This window comes from Triticum dicoccoides, chromosome 1B (assembly GCF_002162155.2).
Source record: "Triticum dicoccoides isolate Atlit2015 ecotype Zavitan chromosome 1B, WEW_v2.0, whole genome shotgun sequence".
Classification (NCBI taxonomy): Eukaryota; Viridiplantae; Streptophyta; class Magnoliopsida; order Poales; family Poaceae; genus Triticum; species Triticum dicoccoides.
This window is the reverse complement of record NC_041381.1, coordinates 319,333,187-319,349,695: the sequence shown is the minus strand read 5'-3', so window position 1 is coordinate 319,349,695 and position 16,509 is coordinate 319,333,187. Positions and strand designations below refer to the sequence as shown.

The following is a 16,509-nucleotide window of genomic DNA, read 5'->3' as shown; positions in this document are numbered from 1 at the left end:
TGGCGGGCCGGCGGCGGCGAAGCGGTCCCCCGGGCCACGTGGCGGCGGCTGAGTGGCGGCGGGGTGGAGCGGACGCTGTCCGGCGCGGGCCGGACACGTCCGTCGGCGCGGGGAGATCTGTTTTTTTTTTAACTAGGGTTTCGGACGGGGGAAGAAGAGATCCGAATGGAGGGGGTATAAATAGGCATAAGTGGAGCTAGGAGAGTCCAAATGAGGTGCGGTTTTCGCCCACACGATCGTGATCGAACGCTCTAGGACAAGGAGCAGAGTTTGGTGGGTTTTGGGCCAAATTTGGGGGGTGTTGGGCTGCAACACACACGAGGCCTTTTCGGACCCTCGGTTAACCGTTGGAGTATCAAACGAAGTCCAAATGATACGAAACTTGACAGGCGGTCTACCGGTAGTAAACCAAGGCCACTTGACAAGTCTCGGTCCAATCCGGAAATGTTTAATCCCCACACAAGAAAGAAAGGTAGAAATGACCACCGGAGGAGAACGGAACGCCGGATTGCAAAACGGACAACGGGGAAAATGCTCGAATGCATGAGAGGAACATGTATGCAAATGCAATGCACGTGATAACATGATAAGGGATGCACGACAAAGAAAAACAACACACGGAGACAAAGACCCGAACCCGAGAAATAAATATAACTTAGCGCCGGGGACGGCAAGAGTTGGATACAAATATGGAAAGTATATCTGGGGCATTACAAGATGTCACTATCTTAATGGACTTTGTTATTCTTGATATTCCCGAGGACGATAGTATGTCGATTATCCTTGGTAGACCCTTTTTGAATAGTGCAGGGGCTGTTATTGATTGCAATAAAGGCAGTGTCACTTTTCATGTTAATGGTAATGAGCATATGGTACACTTTCCGAGGAAACAATCTCAAGTTCATAGCGTCAATTCTATTGGAAAAATTCCAACTATCATTATTGGAGGTTTTGAATTTCCTCTTCCTACTGTCAAGAAAAAGTATGATATTCTTATTGTTGGGGATGTTCATATCCCCGTTGAGGTAACTTAGTGTTATTCGAAATTTCTCCGGTTCCGTGTTATTCGGAATGAGTTTGTTAACAAGACTTGATCAACCTTGTTAGTGGATTCATATTGATGATCATGAGATGGATGAAACTAGAAGGCACAACCTTCTGTACCCTCTTTTTACTTTCTGTTATTTAGAATAAATAAAGCGAAAATAGTATTATCTGTCTGTTTTCTGATTTATCCGTGCATAAAAAATATCCCGAAAATAAAAGTGCTCCAAATGCCCTGCAAATTTAGTATGATTTTTTATGGAATATTTGAGGATTTTAGGCACTGAAAATACTGCAGGGGGCAAGCACCTGGCCACGAGGGTGGAGGGCACGCCCACACCCCCTGGGCGCGCCCACTATCTCGTGGGCCCACGGTGGCCCCCTCCACTTATTCCAGCACCCACACACTCCATCTTCCTCCCAAAAAACTCCCCATCCAGCTCAAGCATGAGTTCTAGCTCATCTTGCTGTGATTTTCGATCTCCTTGCTCAAAGCTCCATTCACAAAACTGCTTTGGGAGATCGTTGCTTGGTATGTCACTCCTCCATTGGTCCAATTAGTTTTTGTTCTAGTGCTTTATTCATTGCAATTTTTTGCTGCATAGGTGACCCTGTTCTTGAGCTTGCATGTCAAATTTATGAGGTCCCAAGTAATTCTAATGCATGATATAGGCTCTAAGCACTTGTAGGAGGGGTTGCTACCAACCTTGTTTAGTTATATTCACTTTTATTTTGAAGTTACTAAAATTTCAGAAATTTTTCAAAAAAGGAAATATGTCTAGGAGAATGTACCAAGGTGGTTCCTCAATAAAGAAAGGACCCAGGCGTGTTATGCGTGAGCAAGACGATTAACCACCAAGGGACGCGGAAGTGCGAGCTTGTGAGTGGCCTTCAGATGATTTTTTGGTCAATGCAGGCATCAAGGATGAATTTGACGCATATGTGCGTAATGCTGATCTTGAGGACTTCTTACAAGATAAGTGTCCTCAACACTATCAATTGACTGATTCATTTGTGAGAAGGTTTAAATATAAATCTTCACGTAATTCCCAGAGTGTCCTGTTTGATATTTATGATAAATCTTATACCATGGACTTAGAGGATTTTACAACTGCTTGCAAACTCATGTAGTGGGGCAATATTAATGACCCCCACAAATCTGAGTATAAAGACTTTCTTGCTAGTATTACTGTGGGAGAATCTAGGGATATAGCACAAGCAACCATAGGGAGCATTCATTTTCCTGCTATACATTATTTTGCTCTCTTCATTGGTAGGTGCATTAACGGTAAAGATGAAGCATGTCATATGTGTGTCCCTGATCTTTGTGTTCTCAAGAGTGCTTTGTTAGGTAATAAAGATTACAACTTGGGGACAATAGTTGCACGTAGGTTGCATAATAATGGCTTATCTGGAGATTTATTTGGAGGGATTTATGCGACCCGTGTGGCTAATTATCTTGGTATAACCCCACGAGAGGGGGATATGGAATTGCCTCCTGCTTATTTAGATTGTGACGCGATGGTCAAACATCATTTTCTTGTGAGGAACGAATAATCCCTTCAGTATCGACTAATTTTTGACATACGTAGCTCTGTCCATGTTACTCTCCCTGCTCCTTTCCTTTTTGATTACCAGGCAAAACGAAGATATGTTGTTACCAGGGAGGAGGCAGCTGCACACGAGGGGAGAGCAGAGGCAGCTCGCCACCATGCCGCAGCTCAGGATGCATTTGCTGCCGCATCTCAGTACGACCCCAGTTATAACTACGGATACCAACCAGGCTATCCTTGGCAATAGACCAACTTAGGCCAAAAGCCTAAGCTTGGGGGAGTACGTATCTCTCACCGACTTTACATTCATGTTCACACACTTTACTAGTCGTCGGTGATCATACTCTTTCATTGTATTATCCATGCTAGTTTAATTTCTTTTTCTAGCCTTCTTCTTGTGTGTTTGATAAACCTTAAGAAAAACCAAAAAAATTAGTTAGTTTAATTTCCATGCTTGTAGTAGTAATTAAAATGAAAACCCAAAAAGATTTCTCGTTCTTCTTTTACTTGTTGGGAGCTTTCCCGTGTAAATAGTTTTTGTTTCTTTTCTTTCCTTTGGGGGTCGAGAGTAGAAGACCATATTGAAAAAATTTAGTGGCTCTCATATGCATGATTGTTTATTTAACTTAGAGCCCATATTACTTTGTCTTCTCTCTTGAGTTGAATGCTTGCAGATTCCAGCTTAGTCCAGTGCACGTGCACTATTATTATTATACACATCGTTCGGTCGTGCAAGTGAGAAAAGCTGGTATGAACTCGACCTCTCTTGTTTTTGTAAATATGATGAGTTCATCATTCTTGATTCAGCTTATTATGAAGTAAACATATTTGCAAAGACCCTTAGAGATTATAGTTGCTTGTGCCATGCTCGATTAGCTATGAGTTATAATGGTTTACCTTGCGTGCCAGCATGCTATTAAAATGATTATGATGTGGTATGATGGGATGGTATCCTCCTTTGAATGAATTGAGTGACTCGACTTGGCACATGTTCACGCATGTAGTTGAAACAATTCAACATAGCCTTCACGATATTTATGTTCATGGTGGATTATATCCTACTCATGTTTGTACTCGGTGTGAATTAATTTTAATGCATGTTCATGACTGTTGTCGCTCTCTCAGTTGGTCGCTTCCCAGTCTTTTGCTAGCCTTCACTTGTACTAAGCAGGAATACTGCTTGTGCATCCAAACTCCATAAACCCCAAAGTTATTCCAATGAGTCCACCATACCTTCCTATATGCGGTATCTACCTGCCGTTTCAAGTAAATTTGTATGTGCCAAACTCCAAACCTTCAAATAAAATTCTGTTTTGTATGCTCGAGCAGCTCATGTTTCAACTAGGGTTGTCTGTATCTTCCATGCTAGGTGGGTTATTCTCAAGAGGAGTGGACTCCGCTCCTCATTCACGAGAAAATGGCGGTAACCGGGATGCCCAGTCCCATGATCAAAAAGATCAAAGCAAATCAATATAATTAAACAAAACTCCCCCAGGGCTGTTGTTAGTTGGAGGCACTCGTTGTTTCGAGCAAGCCATAGATTGATGCTTGTTGGTGGTGGGGGAGTATAAACTTTTACCATTCTGTTTGGGAACTGCCTATAATGCATGTAGTATGGAAGATATCGCCATCTCATAGTTGTTGCATTGACAGTGAAAGTCTGCCGCTCAAAATGTTATTCTTCTCTATTTTAAAATCGAGCTCTGGCACCTCTACAAATCCCTGCTTCCCTCTGCGAAGGGCCTATCTATTTACTTTTATGCTGAGTCATCATCCTTCTTATTAAAAAGCACCCGCCGGAGAGCACACTGTCATTTGCATTCATTACTATCGGTTTATATTGGGTATGACTTGACTGGATCTCTTTTACCATGAATTACAATGCTTAGTCAGTCCTTGATCTTTAAAGGTGCTCTGCATTTATGTTTTGCGGTCTCAGAAAGGGCTAGCGAGATACCATCTTGTTATATCATATTATGATTGTTTTGAGAAAGTGTTGTCATCCGAGTTTTATTATTATTGCTCGCTAGCTGATTATGCCATTGATATGAGTAAACATGAGACCTAAGTGTTATTGTGAGTATGGTTAGTTCATAATCTTTGTTGAAAACTTGAATGCTGGCTTTACATATTTACAACAATAAGAGCAAATAGAGTTTGTAAAAGTTTTTCTTTATCACCTTCAGTTTATCAACTGAATTGCTTGAGGACAAGCAAAGGTTTAAGCTTGGGGGAGTTGATACGTCTCCAACATATCTACTTTTACAAACACTTTTGCCCTTGTTTTGGACTCTAACTTGCATGATTTGAGTGAAACTAACCCGGACTGATGCTGTTTTCAGCAGAACTGCCATGGTGTTGTTTATTGTGCAGAAAACAAAAGTTCTCGGAATGACCTGAAAATCCACGGAAATAACTTTTGGAAAATATAAAAAATATTGGCGAAAGAATTAAGGCCAGGGGGCCACACCCTGTCCACGAGGGTGGGGGCGCGCCCCCATGTCTCGTGGGCCCCCTGATGCTCCACCGACCTCAACTCCAACTCCACATATTCCGTTTCGCGGAGAAAAAATCAGAGAGAAAGTTTCATCGCGTTTTACGATACGGGGCCGCCGCCAAGCCCTAATCTCTCTCGGGAGGGCTGATCTGGAGTCCATTCGGGGCTCCGGAGAGGGGGATCCATCGCCATCGTTATCATCAACCATCCTCCATCACCAATTTCATGATGCTCACCGCCGTGCGTGAGTAATTCCATCGTAGGCTTGCTGGACGGTGATGGGTTGGATGAGATTTACCATGTAATCAAGTTAGTTTTGTTAGGGTTTGATCCCTAGTATCCACTATGTTCTGAGATTGATGTTGCTATTACTTTGCTATGCTTAATGCTTGTCACTAGGGCCCGAGTGCCATGATTTCAGAACTGAACCTATTATGTTTTCATGAATATATGTGAGTTCTTGATCCTATCTTGCAAGTCTATAGTCACCTATTATGTGTTATGATCCGACAACCCCGAAGTGACAATAATCGGGATACTTCTCGGTGATGACCGTAGTTTGAGGAGTTCATGTATTCACTATGTGTTAATGCTTTGGTCCGGTTCTCTATTAAAAGGAGGCCTTAATATCCCTTAGTTTCCACTAGGACCCCGCTGCCACGGGAGGGTAGGACAAAAGATGTCATGCAAGTTCTTTTCCATAAGCACGTATGACTATATTCGGAATACATGCCTACATTACATTGATGAACTGGAGCTAGTTCTGTGTCACCCTATGTTATAGCTATTACATGAGGAATCGCATCCGACATAATTATCCATCACTGATCCAATGTCTACGAGCTTTTCACATATTGTGCTTTGCTTGTTTACTTTTCCGTTGCTACTGTTACAACTACTACAAAGCTGTTATCTTTACTTTTGCCACTGTTACCTTTATTATCATACTACTTTGCTACTAAATACTTTGCTGCAGATACTATGTTATCCAGGTGTGGTTGAATTGACAACTCAACTGCTAATACTTAAGAATATTCTTTGGCTCTCCTTGTGTCGAATCAATAAATTTGGGTTGAATACTCTACCCTCGGAAGCTGTTGCGATCCCCTACACTTGTGGGTTATCATTGGGCCCGGACATCCTTTAATTCGATGCCCAGTTGGGTGTTCGAGTCCTGGAGAGTATTTTTCTCATGTATAACCTTTGTAAGCACACGCTCGCCAGCCTTCAGTTGTCGCTGAGCATATTGCTCATCCTCTGGTACGATCTTCGGATTGCCTCCGGGATTGTCTGCAGAATCTATTATTAGATTTGCATTCATGTCGAATACTTACGGGTACATACCATTACATTATTTTCGATCAAAACAAGTATTACCAGATGGGGCCTTCGTGGACTCCTCCATTGCGGCAATTGCGACCTGCAGTTGCGCTTTGCACTCCTCCAGCTCTTTAGACAACTGGGTATTCTTCTCTATCAGAACCTATGCACACGAGGATCCTTAAATCAGTTGTGCTAACTATTTCAAGTCTCAGGGGCTACTGATATACATACTCATCAGATTTTCTTACCTGTATATCCTTTACGTATTGGTCCGTGGCTCTGGCGAGGCCACCTTGAGCAGCCCGGATGTACGCGTCCCCTGAGTTGAAGGCATTGAATGCCTTTTCAGAGAAATTAGGGTCGCGTAGTGTGGCCCGTCGGCGCCTATGATTCATGGCGCTCTCCACTTCGGAGTTTGTAGCGGAGAGTCTATCCGCATCCTCTATAGGAGGATCGTCCGATGTTGTCCCCACATTGACCTATGCCCTTGAGTCCGGCCTCGGTGTCCGGCTGGTGGAGGCGTGGCCGGCAGGCTCTCCGGATATAGTCCGGCGAGCGCTTTTTCTGTCGGAAGACAATGGACATTGTCATATTTTGACGATGATAATTACGTGGCAGGTTTTTAAACATACCTCTGCGACAGCGTCTCGATCCTGACCGCCTTCCTTTTAAGCCTACCCGGCTTTGGTGCCCCTCGTTGGCGAGTCACCGCGGGTTCGGCCTGGCGTCCCGATGGCCTTCCCTATAAAACGTGATACATGTGCGGTGGGTAAGGCGCAAAGAGGGAATCCTTCCCGGAAGTTGGGACTGCGGTTTTACTTACGTGTGATACAGGGAGTAGGCTAGGATGATCAGCTATGATGGCCACCGGCGCACCATCGCAGCTTAACTGATAAAATGTCCTGTCAATGAGCTCCACAAATGTGTCCAGATCTACTTTGAGTCCGGGGTCGAGGGCCCGGTCGGGGTCCTCTGGCTGTGGAGACGGGCTGTGGACCTCCCTCATAGCTTTTTGCAGTTCCTGCTATGAACTGGCAAGGTAAATATTTGTGCTAAAGAATGCGGGAAATACTAGGAACAAAAGATAGCAACTCACCCAGCTTGGGGGGTTGTACATGGAGAATCCATCCTATGGTTTGATGCAGATGAACTCCTCTTCTTCTCCTTCATACAAATCGAACATTATCTTCGCCAGAGCGGCGGCGGAGTCCGGACCTTTACGACCGTAGCGGGTGGCATCGTCTTCTCCGTTGAAGTGCCACACGGGTTTCCCCCAATATTGAAGTGGCTGCACTCCCCGCATTATACATATGGACATAACCTCATTTATTGTCAGCCCTGATTTGGCCAGCGTCTTTATCCTGTCCATCAGGAAAAGGATCTCTCTGTTATCTTCCTCCTGGGGGCTCCGGGGGTGCCAGCTATGGCGTTTCTTCAACGGGGCGTTTACGAACTCGGGAAGGCCCTTCCGAATAGGCCCCGAAAGAGGGACGTCCTCCATGTAGAACCACTCCGAAGGCCAGTATTTCGATGTCTTCTTCGGGGTACCGAACAAGTATCCGGTCCCGGCAATGCGCCATATTTCGGCTCTGCCCACTTGATATACCGACCCCTCCAGAGTGCGGGGTACGAGGCAGAAGGCAACGTAGACTGCGACGTGTAGTATGGAGGCTGGGTAAAGTTATGCAGCTGGAGGCCGTAGAACTCCAGGAGCCCGCGAAGGAAAGGATGGATTGGAAGTCCGAGTCCCCTCAGCAAATAGGGGACAAAACATACCCGCTCCCCCTTGGATGGGTTTGGAGAACTCTCCGCTTGCTCCCCGCCATTATAAGTGGCTAGTCCAGCTCGGATGGGGACCATCTATGCAGGCGGAAGAAACCCTTGGGTCTGCAACTCTACTAGTCGGCTGTGGGGGACAGAACACTTCTCCCAATCGCCTGGCCTAGTGCTACGGGAGCGAGAGGAGGAGTCGCGACGACCGGCCATGATGGTGTGGACTTTTCTGGGCGTGCTCTGATGGATACTCACTGGGAGGGGATGGTGTGATTTGGATCTGAGGATCCCCGTCTCTTTAAATAGACGATTTAGTCGCATGGGTAGGGTGGCGAATGTAAAAAATGCCCCGGCTTCTCGCATTCGCTCGACACGTGGAAACAACCATTATTAAAGCACACAAGCCGAGGAGTACAACATTAATGGGGAGCCGGACACTGCTCATTACAACAGACACCCTGGAGAATTTGGAGAAGAACCCTCCTTGCAATGCCGAAGACAATCTGCGCGCCAGACTCATCGTCATTGAAGCCTGGTTCGGGGGCTACTGAGGGAGTCCTGGATTAAGGGGTCCTCGGATAGCCGGACTGTTGGACTATGAAGGTACAAGATTGAAGACTTCGTCCCGTGTCCGGATGGGACTCTCCTTTGCGTGGAAGGCAAGCTTGGCAATTTGGATGTGTAGATCTCCTTCTCTGTAACCGACTCTGCGTAACCCTAGCCCCCTCCGGTGTCTATATAAACCGGAGGGTTTAGTCCGTAGGACAACAACAATCATAACCATATGCTAGCTTCTAGGGTTTAGCCTCTACGATCTCGTGGTAGATCAACTCTTGTAATACTCATATCATCAAGATCAATCAAGCAGGAAGTAGGGTATTACCTCCATCGAGAAGGCCCGAACCTGGGTAAACATGGTGTCCCTTGTCTCCTGTTACCATTAGCCTTAGACGCACAGTTTGGGACCCCCTACCCGAGATCCGCCGGTTTTGACACCGACAACCACCACTTCCGCCTCGCGCGAGGTTCGCCGCCTCGCCCTAGTTCTGGCGGTCACGTTCCGCCGTGCAGCACTTCTTGGCCCAGTGGCCAGGAACGCCGCGGTAGCGGCATTTGCCCTTTCGCTTCACGCCGACGGGCTTCTTGCTGGCCGCACCGCGTCCACCAGCCCGCTCGTCGCCTTGCGGTCGCGGGTCGTGTTGTCCCTTGCCGTCCTTGGTGCCAGAGAACGAGCCTTGTCCCTGATGGTTATCTCGGGAGTTCCACTCCCTCTCTGTGAGAAGGAGCTCGCCGACGCCGCGATCGACATCGTCCAGGGCATAGCTCTCTTGTACAGACTACAGACGTCCACAGAGCTCTTCTATCGAGAGCGTCCGCAGGTCGGCGAAGGACTCGATGGCCATTGCCATCTGCCGGAACTTGCGAGGCACCGCGCGGAGGAACTTCAGCACGGCGCGGTACTCTGTCACAGTGTCGTTAAGGAGTTCCAGCTCGTTGACGAACACTGTAAGACGAAGAGAAAAATCCTCAATGGACTCACCATCGCGAAAGCGTACCTCCTCGAGCTCGCGGCGACGAGTTTGTGCCTTCGCCTCCTGCATGTGCTCGCTGCCCATGCATATCTTCCTCAGGGTCTCCCACGCCTCCTTGGTTGAGTCCTTGGGCTCGGGTCATCTCGGGAGGCACATCGCGAAGCAGCGCGGCGCGATCGTCGCGGTCGCCATACTCCACGGCCTCCCACAGGCCGTGAGCCTGCACTTGCACGCGCATCACCATGCCCTAGTCGGCGTAGTTGGTATGAGTGAGTGTCGGATATTGGGCAGAGCCTCCGCTCTCCCTCACCACTCGCTTGCGCACCACTAGATCGCCACGCCGTCCACAGCACGGCGCATGCGAGAGTGATGCCCTGTGCTGACGCACTGGAGACCTGGAGCCAACGCGTTGGACACCGCAGTTCCCGTCACCGCCGCCCTGCTGCACGCTGCCACCGCCTCCCTGCTGCACGTCGTCACCGCCACGCTGTTGCACGTCGCCACCATCACCGTCTCGCTGCCGCGATCCTCGTGTTCCCGCCATGGATCCTTAATGGCTCTGATACCAATTGTTGTTGTTCGAGCTGGCCGGAGCCGAGAGCGATGACGCGAGAGACAAGTGTTTGTGCTACGAACTGCTGAGCAGCTGTTCTATTTCTGATCCTTTTATTCAAAGTGATCGAGCTAACGACTCGCTCGGGCTACTAGATCGTGCCATCCCATGACCTCGAGCGTGCTCCTGGTACTCCTACTTCCTCCCCACAGATCACATAAAACGCGTCTTGCGGTGCTGACTAACTGAAACAGCTAAAAGGAGGCTAACCGAACCTATGCTACGGCTGGCAGTGCAACGTTATTCTCTGAACCTGAAAGTAACTGAAAAACTATCTAAGTGCGGCAGGATTAGGTTAACAGTCTCCTTCGCTCACCGTCAGTTCACCGACAGGGCCGATACTATCTCATCCAAACCTCTCTTGTCCAAGTTCTGAACATGGATGTCGATATCTTTAGCACCGGGGGAGCACGCTTCTGTTGCCGGTGGGACGGCGGGGGCGACGAGATTGTACAGCACCTCGCACTGCGCTCGTGGCTAGGCAAACACATCCTTGCCGCATCTCGGCGAAATCACGGAGGAGATTCGCGCTGAGAGAAGCTCAGATCGGATCGGGGGCCTCGAGGGAGTGTTGATTTGCGGCAGAAAGAAGTTCGAAGCATCACAGGCGATGCTCGATCTCGTGGCTGGTGGTAGATTGGAAGACCGAGATGCTCTGACCAGAGGGCTTGTTAATGACTATTGGGGCTGCACCTCGACCTTGTTCCTTAGGGAGGAGCAGCAGCAGAGCGCCGCGGCGGGAGGAGTAGCAGCAGAGGGCCACTACAGCACGCGAGGAGCAGCAGCAGAAGCCCCGCGGTGGCGCACAAGGGGCAGCCGAGCAGCAGCATGGGCCGCATCTGCGCGAGGAGCAACAGCAGAGTCCATGCGACGCGCACGAGGAGCAGCAATGGAAGGTGGCGTCGGCGCGTGAGGAACAACATCAGAAGGCAGCGTCAAGAGGAGGGGGCAGCAAACCAGCGAGCAATCCTGATGTTAGCCTTCCCCAAAACCGGCAAACGGGCAATTGTTCATGGAGTGGAAGGAGAGGAGCGTCAGGGAGATGGCCATGTACATGACTGGCATCTTCCCTTCTACATCCACCAGACCCCTTACAATCAAGGTGCTTAATCACATTTTTGGAGCAGCCTGTAAATTAGTTCATTAGCTAGTTGGTAACCTTGCATGATTATTAGTGGCAACTTGGACACAAATAGCATGGTCATTTTTTTTGTGTAATAATGTGGCAACTTATGCACCAATAACAATGGTGGCAATGACTAAATAATAGTGTTTGTTTGTAATTTTTACTCCACCACAACAACAACTTCTTTGGGTGTTCTATCTATGTCACATTGCATGTCATTGTCATGGCAACTTCATGAAAAATGTATATTTCTCCCATATGTGCTTGCTCTCAGTGCTTACTGGTTAGAATTTGAATGTTTTAGTTGGTTGCTCTGCATAACCATGGGGTCATTTTTTTCATGAATTTGATGTGCGATTGGTTTCGCAGGTAAAATACCATGATCATGTATGTGTACATGGGAGTGCAGCAATTTCAAGATCACCACCTCCCCAGATAGGTCAGAAAGTTGTTAATATGCTTAGTTTTAACTAGCAGCGGTGTCTTTAATACTGTATTTTCAGCCTTTTGCACTTTTGGGAAGCTCATTGATAGTTTGTATCAAGTCCTAAATTTCTGCCAGAATCATTCCTACTGTGTTTGGCAATCCAGTTTTCTTTTGTTCTCCTGCCTTCTAGGTTCTACATAGACCACTTTTGTTTGTATATCACCTGTTTTTTTTTCACATATGATCCTTTGAATAGAACAGAAAAAGGCACCCATGCACATGAAGGATTAAACCACCTCATGGTAACTTTGGCAGTCTGGTATGAGTAATACTCCGTCCGTTCCTAAATATAAGTCCTTTTAGAGATTTCAATATAGACTACATACGGAGCAAAATGAGTGAGTCTACACTCTAAAATATGTCTACATACATCCGTATGAAGGTCGTATTGAAATCTCTAAAAAGACTTATATTTAGAAAGGGAGGAAGTATATGACATGGTGACTTTTACTGAATCGGTATGGTTTTAACATAAGGATTTATGAGATATCTACCTTGTTTGGTTCTTGTAGGGAAAGGTGAGGTGGGGGACTATGTTTCTCTTCTCGTTTTCTTCCCCTCAACCAGTTTTTATTTCCTCTTCTACCAATCTCAGTCGCCTCTCCGCTCAAAACATTTGTATCAATCCGATCATCGCTAAAACCATCCAAGCCATATGTTTAGGAAGGTGGGAGTTGAAGCTTGATTATTCTAACCTCATTAACTCTGCTGGCTGACACTGGGTAGTGGGTACTAACCATTTTTTTAAGATATAAAAAGGCATTGAGCCTGAGTTTTTATAAATAAAGCCAAACATGGCAAGGGGGCATACATCAGGAGATAATAGTGTGATGGTTCAAAGGTTCAGTAGCACAGAAATAATAGTAAGTGGCACACAGGCCAGCACAAACTAAAAGGCACACAGCCCAGTAGAGGATAGCACCAGTACAATACAGACTCAGGTGGCAGACGACAGTTCTTCCTCAACCTCCGCTTCCCAGTCCACACTTTGCCCCTCCTCGCCGTATGCCCTGCTGACCCACAGGAAGTATGCAAAGTTGATGCCACCAGAAGCAGTGAGCAGCCACCAGTAGTAGTTGTTGAGCCACTTCCCTCCACGACCTTCCCTTAGAAAGAAGTCCACCAGATAAGCCACCTCCGCCACTATGTATGTCAGGGACATACCGAGGCTGGAGAGGCTCTTCGGCAGCTCGGTGTATACGAACTGCATCATCGCCACCACACCGACTGCATCGGCCAGCCCCCCCATCACACATTGCGGCAGACTCCAGAGGACAGATATGTGACGTTCACGAGTAGATCGCTCCATGACTGCTGAAACAGCCATCGCCATGGTGCCAAACAGAAGGCTTGCGCCAATCCTATGCTTTATTGTGTGCCCCCTCCGGTTGCCAGCAATACGGTGGAAGATTTGAGCTAGCCAGCGATCGTACGTGCTTGTACACAATAATGCCACAACCATGCTCAATATGACAGGCAAGTTTTGAGGAACAGTCAAATGAAAAGTACCCAGGTGGATGTTGTGGTCCATGACATCTGCAAGGAGCATGTCCTGATTGTCGACCAACTGAAGAAAAAATGTGGATAGGCATATCGGTATGATGCGAATCACCGATTTTAGTTGCTCCACGCGGTCCACCGTACACAGTCTCCCCCTGTTGCTGTCATGTGGCCCTGAGGCTGTAGTGTCCATGCGGTCACCGATTAGGCAAGCTCTGTTTAGGAACCTGTTCCAAAGGTAGCCATGCATGCATATGTAAACCGTAAAGATGGTGCACATCAGATATATAGAATATGAATTGTTGATACTATGGTATTCTGGCTTTACTAGGAATATCTGTCTATTGAGTAAATGGCTCTGGAAATTAGAGACAAGTAATGGCCTGTCGCAGGAGGCAGTGAGGAAGAAGCACTGTAGCAAAGAGCTTTTTGTACATGTTAAGGATAGACCAGGGCAATCCCAGTTTATGCATGGTCTGCTTAGTAGTAGGGATTTTGGTTTACAAATTCTATTTTAAGATGGTTGGAATGGGAAGAACACCAGGTTTTGGGAGGATCATTGTCTTGGGGATAAACCGTGCTGTGAAAACTTTCCTAGATTATATAACATTAATAGTAGCTGTAAAATTTCAGTTGCCACTGCTTTTAGAGAAGGATGGGGTAGTGTTAAGACTAGAAGAACTTTAATGGATAGCTTGTTAGGAAGTTGGATCAAGATTCAGCAATGAAATTGGGGGGAACCCCTTAAGTTGAATTTTTTTTTGGATTGTTGATACATAGGCTTACATACCTCAGGTTGTTGGTTGGAACACTTAGCTTGTTTCCACTCAGGTGGTGGTAGACGCCGTCGTCAGTCCTTTCCGGCAACCGAAACCTCCACTTCTTGATTGCCGCTAGGATGGCAACACTCATCCCAGAGAATACTGTCGGTGACCCCTTGTCCTTGACATACAAGTCTGATCCCAATAGGAACTTTGCTGTGGAGAGTGCCATGAGCACGGTCGACGCGGTGAACCAGGTGATCGGTCTGAACCTGTTCGCCACGTCGATGGCCACAATGCCAACTATGAACGCTGCGCCTATGCAAGTGTGATAGGCATTAAAATAAGCTTCCCATGCTTTCTTTCGCGCCTCCTTCGACCGGTATGTTCTCACGAACTGATTTGCTCCAAATGTAACTGAGCAGGGCCTGACGCAGCCAAAGCCAGTGGACATGAATATTAAACCGACAGCAAGGCCCACATTTCGATACGGCGGCCATGCTCCCGGTACCGCAGCACAAAGGCATAAGATAACGACCCCCTGTAATCAGAGATAACAAACCTCAGTTGTTGGTAAAGATCGTACCGTTGTTTCTGTTGGTGCTGCTCCCTTACTTTGGTCTATATGGAAAACAAGAAATAAATCATGTTTTCAAAGTATTTGACCTAAAGACCCTACTGATGTTATTTTTAATCTCTGCCCTCTACTGGATTCTTGGGCTGTTCTGCAGAAAAAAAGAGTGCTGAACATTCTTAGGGAAGTGGCTGAGAGGCTGGCCCAAGTGGTGCTGGGAGTTTCATGTTGCTAGGTAGAGTTTATCTAACTGGTGCGTTGTCCTATTCAGGTTTCCAAAAAGATACTGTAGCATCCTGTAGGTATAGTTAGATATCTGAGGATGAATGTCTTTTTTCCTTTTCCTTTTGATGCTTCAGGTTGTGGCATCATAAAGAATGTGTAAAGGCTTTTGCTGGATGATATTTTACCCCATTTTCATAATGAACAGGATGGGTGATCTATGAAACAAAAAATCTATGAAATGATTGACTGAACAGTATTTGTACACTTACGATCAAGTTTGCAGCTCTGCCAACTAAGGGCTAATTTGGCAGCAAGGTAAACAAAACCAGGGTAGCAAACCCCAGCCAGGGGATTTTCAAGGGCAGATGAGATTCCCTTCCCGCACAGGGAGCATTTTCCTAATTTATATTATTGGTGGCTCGTAGACGCAGGGGAAACGCTCCAGCTCGCTAGGTGGAGCTCGATCGCGTGAGAGAAGCCAACGCGTGGATTTTCTCCCAGACCCCTCGAGCCATGGATTGCTCTCCCAGGGAAACGGCGTGGATCGGGCCAGAAAGCCCTCCGGCGGTGAGCGACCAAATAGCGCGATCGCTTCCCACGGGCTGAGTTGCCGCGCGGGCCATGCGCCCTGGATTTCGACGGGGATCCCCCCGGGATCTCGGGTAACCAAACGAGGCCTAAGAGAACCTTGTACTGCCCCAGGTACATATCGGCGGCCACAGCGCCAATAATCGGAGTAATATTCGATGCTGTATCCCAGATGAGCAGGACAGTCATTGCTGTTGCCTTGTTGTAGTGGTACCCATCTATCAGAAATTTCAGCAGTATTGCACGTACCCACAGTCCCGCAATTTTCTCCAACATCTGGCTCCCTGCACGTGCAGTTTAAAGGCAAGAATTAGTGATGCAGGCCCTGTCAGACTTGTATGCAAGCATAGAGCTACTGCAAGATCCTAAACTTTCTAGGTTTGTATGTCGCAAACTCATCTCTGATCCCTAGTAACCACATACTGTGCTACAACAGATCTGCAGTTGGGATTTTTAATCACTGATGATGCCATACGGCAGGGTGTCATCAAGCTAGCGGGAAGAGAAGGGATTTTTCAGCTTAAGGCCGGCTCTCCTAATATCAAATAACAATGTTTAAAAACACTGTATTCTAGGAATTGAACAACTGTTAGCCAAGATAATCAGTGCATCAGTACAACCAACACAGTAATAATTCAAGACTGATTTTAATAAGCAGCAGGAACCTCTACTTTTGCGATATAAAGTTAATATAAAACCAATCCTGTACCAAGTTAAAAAAGCTGCTTAAGATTACGATCAAGCAGCTCAGCTTACGACGTATAGTTATTTTTCGCCCAATTAATTACATAATCCCTGCAAGTAAGTTCCCCAACTAAACACATTATGCAACCCTTCCGTGCACTCTGTCCAGCTGAATTCAGATTTTTCATGCATGTATGAAGGACAGCTGAATGTACCTATGATGAAGACA

General features: G+C 46.9%; 1 long non-coding RNA gene across 3 annotated transcripts; it reads left to right on the top strand.

The window, feature by feature from the left end:
* Positions 1 to 10,656: 10,656 nt before the first annotated feature.
* Positions 10,657 to 15,276, top strand: LOC119332813. Of its 3 annotated transcripts, none has more exons than XR_005161151.1 (3): positions 10,657 to 11,437; positions 11,831 to 11,900; positions 14,635 to 15,276. It is a non-coding gene; the product is annotated as an uncharacterized LOC119332813 (long non-coding RNA). The 3 variants fall into 3 exon arrangements; XR_005161150.1 differs by having other exon boundaries at positions 11,831 to 14,782; positions 14,941 to 15,276; XR_005161149.1 differs by having other exon boundaries at positions 11,831 to 15,276.
* Positions 15,277 to 16,509: the final 1,233 nt, after the last annotated feature.